Source organism: Cyprinodon tularosa, unplaced genomic scaffold (genome assembly GCF_016077235.1).
Source record: "Cyprinodon tularosa strain WSP-4 unplaced genomic scaffold, ASM1607723v1 ctg545, whole genome shotgun sequence".
In the NCBI taxonomy this organism is placed as follows: domain Eukaryota; kingdom Metazoa; phylum Chordata; class Actinopteri; order Cyprinodontiformes; family Cyprinodontidae; genus Cyprinodon; species Cyprinodon tularosa.
In genome coordinates, this window is record NW_024039280.1 from 15007 (window position 1) to 23715 (window position 8709).

General features: G+C 45.2%; 1 pseudogene; it reads left to right on the top strand.

Moving 5' to 3' along the window:
• Positions 1–2982: 2982 nt before the first annotated feature.
• Positions 2983–6021, top strand: LOC119796373 (annotated as a pseudogene).
• The last annotated feature ends 2688 nt before the right edge of the window (positions 6022–8709 follow it).

The following is an 8709-nucleotide window of genomic DNA, read 5'->3' on the forward strand; positions in this document are numbered from 1 at the left end:
ACTTTATCTGTGCTGCACTAAGACTCTCCAGCTCCAGAAATATCATCTGCCACTGGAACAGGCACTGCTGCTGCTGCTGCCACACTGCCCTCTACCAGCTTAGCTCTATTAGTTCAGCTTCACCGCCTCCCAGTGGCCCCAAGGTTGTGACAAAGTGGTAGTTAATGTCCCTTTTCTGTGCAAAAGTGTGTGTGGGTGGGATGGGGTACAGTGCGTGTGGTATTTACTTTTCTTCTGTCACAGACAAACTAAACAGATATCATAGTATGCATATAAAAGACCAAATAAAGTGCTAAAGAAAGTAAGATATTTGAGCTGGTAATTCATTTTGATTTGGACTCCAGTAGAAAAAATGAATAAAACAAATCTGCATTGGAAAAAATCTAAATCTAGATAAGTCATTATTTCTTAAAATAAGTGCATTTTTCTTGAATTGAGGAGGAAAAAGAGACATCTTGCCAATGGAACAAGACAAATCTAAAATTAAAATAAGAAAACACAATCGCATTGTCTTATCTCAAGTTCATTTTATCTAGATATCTTATTTTAAGAGTAAAATCATTCATTCCATTGGCAAACTATCTCATTTGCCTACTCAAATTAAGGGTAAATGCTTGTAATTTGAGATATTTTGACTTATTTCTAGATCGTTTTTCCAGTGTGGTGAGGTTTCTATTGAAATAAATTAAAAAAAAGATGAATTTTGACTGTCATGGATGGTAATGATTTAAATAAAATTCTCAGCAAGATCTCATGAAGGTGTTTTTATGCAGTTGCTCTTTGCCTCTATTACATCTTTGCAGGAAACCAAAAGTATTCATATGCATGAAGCACTTAAGGACGGAGAGAACCATGTTACAACAATACAGTAAACAGTTTCGACTCAATAAATATAACACTAGCACCTACCTTTATAAACCCCTTTGTAGATGTGAATTTTATTTAAGATGAAGTGCATTATCATGTTTTATATAAATATATATATATATATATATATATATATATATATATATATATATATATATATATATATATATATATATATATATATATATATATATATATGTATATATATATGTCAAAATTAACGCATTAACGCGAGATGATTAATTTCTGGAATTAAATTAATTCCAGATTAGTTCACGAGTCTACGGAAACCGCGGCAGACCAAACCAGACGAAAGTGCGCATTCAGCTCGGCAAAGAACTCATGCGCTTCCTCAACACTGAAGTCCTCAGACATTTTTCTTTCATTGTTTCTTTCTTTGCACAGGTAAACAGCACATTTCTTCTTCTACGCTTGCATTATCGGCAGAGCAGACGCTGAATGCGCACTTTCATCTGGTTTGGTCTGCCGCGGTTTACGTAGACTCGTGAACGCGCTTTTAGGAAATCCTATACACTACTGTTTATGCTCTAAAAACATTCTAAATGACTTCGTTTCGAGTAAATTATGGACGCTACCCACTCAGGACACTTGGAATACATTGGACGAGCAGTATGGAGGAATATTGACACGTTTTTCTGGACTTTTATGGACCTTTCTGCCTTGGGCGCCATAGACCTCCATTATTTGAATGTCAGCAGACAGCAAGAAGCCTCCTAGATCTCCAGATGCATTTGAGATATCAAAAAAGTACTCCAGAGTGTTGTTCAGCATGGGGGTGAGTAGAAAATGAAGGCTAATCATGTTTTGGGTGTACTATTCCTTCAACAACTGGCTAAAAGATGAATAAATAATAGGTAAAATGACCTCATGTAATTGTTTAAAAGTCAAGCTGTTTGTTTTAAAGGAAAAATGTTCCATTCACCCATCCTGTATTTGCTATAAAAAAAAGCAATGGCTAAGTTGCCACAGAAAATGTGTATTTTTCAATAATATTTAGGCTACGGATTAATCAAAATGCATTCAAGAAACCTTGCAATTAATTAGATAAAAAAAATGTATCGTTTGACAGCCCTAATATATATATATATATATATATATATATATATATATATATATATATATATATATATATATATATATATATATATATATATATATATATATATTGCAGAGGGTTTGCTGGCCAGTCCCTCTGCAGGGTGTAGAGCATGCTGGGCATCACAGGGGCCAGCAAGCGAAGGGCCATCAAGGAGGCCACAGAGGCAGCAGAGGTTGCCTCGCGGTGGTTGTGGATCAGGAGAGGAGATCCGTGGGTAGGGTAGCGCTACCTGGACACAAGCTGGGGTCTGATCAACCCTGGCTGGGTCGCCTGGAGGAGAGTGTATGATGTTTGAAAGACCCGAAACACTCTATGATACCAGGTAATATCACTGATGATGTGTCCAGGTTGCATCACTAGTTGATGTATGTACAAAGCTTCTGTCTGGGATAACCAGTGACCACCAGGAAAGTCTGGTTGACTACCAAGAACAGAGTGGTGACAGCTGGAGAGACAGCGGACAGCCCGGAGAGACGGCATCGGGGTAGTAAGGGTTAGCAGCCCAAACCTGCATCTTTCTCTCTACTAGGAGGAAGAACCCACCCTAAGCTACAGATCGACCTATGGAGAAATACCCCCAGGGATCCCCGAGAGGGGGGGAGGATGAGGATCCCACTCGGACGGATCAAAGAATGACGAAACCAAGCAATGGAAATACGACTATGACTACAGAATGCTTTTGTGGCAAAGTGTGCAAAAACCCACGTGGTCTGAAGATCCACCAGACCAAGATGAGATGTGTGCAGATGGAGCAAGTGTCACAGCGCGCAGGGATCCCCCCTGGTGAGACGCAGGAGGAGCTAGGCCTGGAGCCAAACCATAGTGCCCAGAACCTCCAAGTGGTACAAGCCCCAAACCCACACAGACCACCAGAACATCGTCGGGTTAGATGGCCCAGAGCTGATAGGGAGTATGAGTGGCGCTAGTTTGATAAGGACACCGACTCCATCTTAGAAGCAACAGCCAAGGGGGAAGTTGATCGGCGTCTCCAGACCATGACCACCATCATCATCAGCATGGGAGCTGAGAGATTTGGCCTGGAGGAGAAGAAAGCAGGGAGATTGCCCTACACCATGAGCAATCGAGCACACAAGATCCATCAGCTCAGGAAGGAACTGAGGGTCTTGAGGCGGCAGTTTAAGCAGGCAAGAGAGGAGGAGAGGGGACCGCTCTCAGAGCTGCGCAACATACTTCGAAAGAAGCTCCTGACTTTGAGGAGGGCTGAGTGGCATAGGAGAAGAAGGAAGGAAAGAGCCAGGAAGCGCACTGCCTTTCTAGCAAACCCGTTTGGGTTTACGAAGCAGCTGCTGGGGCAGAAACGCAGTGGTCAACTTACCTATTCCAAAGCAGAGGTCGACCATCACCTGGCTGCAACCTATGGAGATGCATCCAGGGAGCAAGACCTGGGAGACTGCCAGTCCCTGATTGACCCACCAGCACCAACAGTGGACTTCGATGGGAGGGAGCCCAGCTGGAAGGAAATCCAGGAGGTAGTCAAAAAGGCAAGATCAAGCTCAGCCCCCGGACCTAGTGGGGTACCTTACAAGGTGTACAAGAACTGCCCAAAGTTACTCCACAGGCTCTGGAGGATTTTGAAGGTAATCTGGAGGAGGGGAAAGGTTGCCGAGCAGTGGCGATTTGCAGAAGGTGTATGGATTCCGAAGGAGGAAGGGTCTACAAACATCGATCAGTTTAGAACCATCTTCCTGCTCAGTGTTGAAGGGAAATTATTCTTCAGCATTGTGGCAAGGCGTCTAACTGACTACCTCCTCAGGAACTCCTACATCGACACCTCGGTCCAGAAGGGAGGGATCCCAAAGATACCAGGGTGTCTGGAGCACAATGGCGTGGTCACTCAGCTGATCAGGGAAGCCAGAGAGAGCAAGGGAGACTTAGTCGTGCTGTGGCTGGACCTTGCGAACGCATATGGATCCATACCTCATAAGCTCGTCGAGCGGACACTGTGCCGCCACCATGTCCCAGCTAAGTTCAGAGACCTCATTCTGGACTATTATAACAGGTTCAGTCTGAGGGTTGCAGCAGGATCCATAACATCGGACTGGCACAAGCTGGAGAAGGGAATCATCACCGGATGTACCATTTCAGTGATCCTCTTCGCACTTGCTATGAACATGCTGGCGAAGTCCACCGAGGTTCAGTGCAGAGGGCCCCTAACCAAGCCTGGTGTCAGGTAGCCGCCCATCAGGGCCTTCATGGACGACCTGACCGTGACAACGTCAAATGTCCCAGGGAGCAGGTGGATCTTGAAGGGGCTGGAAGAACTGACTACCTGGGCCCGCATGACCTTTAAGCCCGCTAAATTGAGACCCCTTGTGCTAAAGAGAGGAAAAGTCACCAACAAGTTCATCTTTACACTTGGCGGCACCCAGATACCATCCATCACCGAGAAGCCGGTGAGGAGCCTGGGGAAAGTTTTCAACTGCAGCCTGAGAGACACAGCAGCCATCAACGCGACCAATCAAGATCTGGAGGCTTGGCTAGCTACGGTGGACAAATCAGGTCTACCTGGCAAGTTCAAGGCCTGGGTGTACCAACATGGCATCCTTCCAAGGATTCTCTGGCCCCTCCTTGTGTATGAGGTCCCAATCTCGACAGTTGAGGGCTTTGAAAGGAGAGTCAGCAGGTTCCTGCGGAAGTGGCTGGGTGTACCGCGGAGCCTGAGCAGCATCGCCCTATACGGAAAGAACAACATGCTGAAGCTCCCCTTCAGCAGCCTGAATGAGGAATTCAAGGTGAGCCGAACTAGGGAGGTGCTGTAATACAGAGAGTCATGTGACCCAAAAGTCTCTCAGGCTGGTATCGAGGTCCGGACGGAGCGGAAGTGGAGGGCGGCAGAGGCTGTGGAAGTGGCGGAGTCACGGCTGCGGCACAGGACTCTGGTGGGGACAGTGGCTCGGGGAAGAGCAGGCCTTGGTAGCAGCACAACACCTTGCTGGGGGAAGGCAAAGGAGAAGAGGAGGAGGACGCTGCTCCAGGAAGAAGTGCAGGCAGCAGTGGAAGAAGAGCGGTTCGGCAGGGTGCTTGGAATGCGGCAGCAGGGAGCCTGGACGCGATGGGAGCAAGCAGCAGAGCGCAAAGTCACGTGGACTGAGCTGTGGAAAGCCGAGCCCCAGCGCATAAAATTCCTGATCCAGGCTGTATATGACGTATTGCCAAGCCCGTCTAACCTGTTCTGTTGGGGGAACGTGGAGTCACCAGCATGTGCCCTGTGCCAGAAGAGAGGGACCCTGGAGCACATCTTGAGCTGCTGTCCGAGGAGCCTGAGTGAGGGGCGCTATCGCTGGCGTCATGACCAGGTCTTGAAGGCCATAGCGAACTCCATCTGCAGTGGAATAGCCCACTGCAAGCGCCTCCGCCCAGCGAAGAAGGCTATCTCCTTCATCAGAGCTGGAGAAGGACCACCAGCTGTTGTCAGGGTCTCTTCCTCTGGCCTGCTCACAATGGCACAGGATTGGGAGCTGATGGCAGACTTGGGGAAACAACTGAAGTTCCCAGAAAATGTGGCCATAACATCACTAAGGCCAGACGTGGTGCTGACCTCAGCAACATCGAAGCAGGTTGTGCTTCTGGAGCGCACGGTCCCTTGGGAAGACCACATCGAGGAGGCCAACGAGAGAAAGAGGGCTAAGTACAGCGATCTGGTGGAGCAGTGTCGGCTCAATGGGTGGCGAGCAAGGTGCGAGCCTATTGAGGTGGGATGCAGAGGGTTTGCTGGCCAGTCCCTCTGCAGGGTGTACAGCATGCTGGGCATCACAGGGGCCAGCAAGCGAAGGGCCATCAAGGAGGCCACAGAGCCAGCAGAGGTTGCCTCGCGGTGGTTGTGGATCAGGAGAGGAGATCCGTGGGTAGGGTAGCGCTACCTGGACACAAGCTGGGGTCTGATCAACCCTGGCTGGGTCGCCTGGAGGAGAGTGTATGATGTTTGAAAGACCCGAAACACTCTATGATACCAGGTAATATCACTGATGATGTGTCCAGGTTGCATCACTAGTTGATGTATGTACAAAGTATATATATATATATATATATATATATATATATATATATATATATATATATATATATATATATATATATATATATATATATATATATATAGAGCATAAATATAGGCCAATTGACCCTTCTGTTATAGCAATACAAAGTGAGACACGCAGCTGTGACTGAAGGGATCTGGAAGGCAAATCTGACTGTTTTTCCTCCATGGAAACATGCCTGAGGTACTTACAACAATGGACACAGCCAAATGGACGTGTCAGTCATCAGCTTGACTTCTGCTCCCCTCTGCACACCCACATGCATCTACTCCCTGCAGCATGTCCAGCTGCAAGACACCCATGCTTCTAAGAAAAGACACTTCAGATAGGTTTCCCGGTGTCTTGTCACACATGGGGAATTTTTATTACAAATCTGCAAACAAGACATAAGTGTCACACTATTCCTGTACATACAGAAGAGTTTAAATTTTTTTGGTGTCATTGCTTGTAAGCTATTTTCTTTCCATTCTAATTGACACCCACCAGTCCTCGAACGCACTTCTGCACGGTGTGCACGCACATCTGCATGATGATGTTTTTGCATGACTGTGTCAAAATGTATGTGTAATCATAGTGAAGGTGCTATCCTGCACCTGCTGCTTATTCCTTGCTAACGCAAACTAGGGAGGAGAAAGGCGGAATAAAATTGAGTTTCTTTCCCATTATCGCAGCGTTTCATTTTGAACAGCAGGTGTACTAATTCATGTAAGCTCTGATGTGAGAAAAGGCCTGCAAGGCTCATTGATAAATTTTCTTTTTCTGTTATCTTTTGAGGTCACAGAGCATTTTAAACCATGGAGCTGTGAGAAACAAAAAAAAAAATATGTTACTGAAATATAAACCAAGAAATAAATGGATAAATGATGCTCCCAGTGGAAGAAATAGAGTTTTAATGTCCCTTAAGGGTCTTAGGAGCAGATTTTTCGCCTGAAATTACATAATGGAAATATACATAACTGGAAATACAATTGTTTGCATTTGTATGACAGGAAGGCATTTTTTCAGATGGAACCACTATTTTAATGTCACTATGTCGGAATTATAGGTGATTAAATAAAGAAAAAATTAATATTTAGCCTCGCCTATTTTTTTTTTTCAAAATAAACACTGCAAAACACCATGAAAAAACATTTGAAACTCTGGATGAACCCTCAGACTTCATAGATCCACATCTTGACTCTAACTGAAGCAAATTTGGACTCAATAAGTTGCAGCATGTTTGTTTCAGAATGGTTTTAGTTGGCAGTGTGCTAGGAAGAAATGTGAATTTGGTACAGTGGTTCCAAAAGTGGCCAAATTGTGCCAAATGTCACGATGTTACAAAGTTCAGACCCAAATGCAGAAAACCGAACAGGGAGACCAGGCAAAATGGATTAACGGGTTTAATTGAAGAAGTTAAACAGAGGGAGAAGTGTTGCTCTGAACACTGCTCAACCAGAACTGTAAAGTGAGGGGAAGACAGCGGTTAGTTCAGGCTCAGTGGGGAATTATACCCGTGAACTTGGAGAAGAGGATTTGGTTGCTGACTCACGTTTCCAGAGAAGTTGTTGAATCCTTGACTCCTGTCTATGTGCCGTGGTTCCATTGGTTGTCTGATTCGGTGGAGGGCGGAACAGGGTTTACCCAGAATGCGGTTGTTAGTTGGTGAACGGAGAAACTGACTGCCGCTTAGATTTCCTGCGGTACTTGAATGGGTCGTAGTGGAGAATAATCCCTTACTCAGTGAGAAGCTCAAACGTTCTCTTGGGGAAAGTGGATCCAAACCTCCTGTTTAAACCCCAGCTCAGCTTGAAGCTCAGTTGATCCTTCCAGGGAGAGAAGGTCCGAGAAAACCAGTTTGCAGAATAACTTCCTGCCGAGAGGCAAAGACAAAAAACAAAGTTAAACTCAGGTTGACCAAAACTCAGTTTGACTCAGCAAAACTCAGCTTGGCTAGAGTACTCAAAACTGGCGAAGACTCTGGAGTCGAGGTGGTGGCAGTCAGCAGCTTAAGAACACTCCGTTTAACAAGGAAACCATCAGCAGGTGTGTGAGGAGGCGGACCAGAACCAGGCGCCTCCTGGTGGATGAAGGGAGACAAACACAGAAACACAAACACTAAGACTGGAGTCCTGACGCCAAATGCATTTTTCCACTCATAAAAGGGATCTGGCCAGACAAATGTGCTGATTTAGAGTATTGGAGATGTTGTGCAAAATCAAAGCATTTGCTCCTAAGATTTAGCTGTTATTTCATTGAAATTTATCATTAAACACACAATGATATCACCAAACTGAATAGAAAATAAGAATAATAGAGCAAGCTTATGAAACGAATTACAGTATTACCTAAAATGGTCGAACAATTACCAGCAATTACCTAATTAAAGACCACTGAATTTTGTAATTTAGTTTATAATTGTTTATGGACCAGAAATACTTTGGCGAGTCATGTGCTGTGTATGTGTGAATCTTGTATGCCTGTGTGAATCGTGCTGTGTGTGTGTGTGGATCTTGTATGCTTGTGTGAATCGTGCTGTGTGTGTGTGGATCTTGTGTGAATCGTGCTCTGTGTACGTGTGGATCTTGTGTGAATCGTGCTGTGTGTGTGTGGATCTTGTATGATTGTGTGAATGTTGTTGTTTGTGTGTGTGTGGATCTTGTGTGAATCGTGCTGTGTGTATGT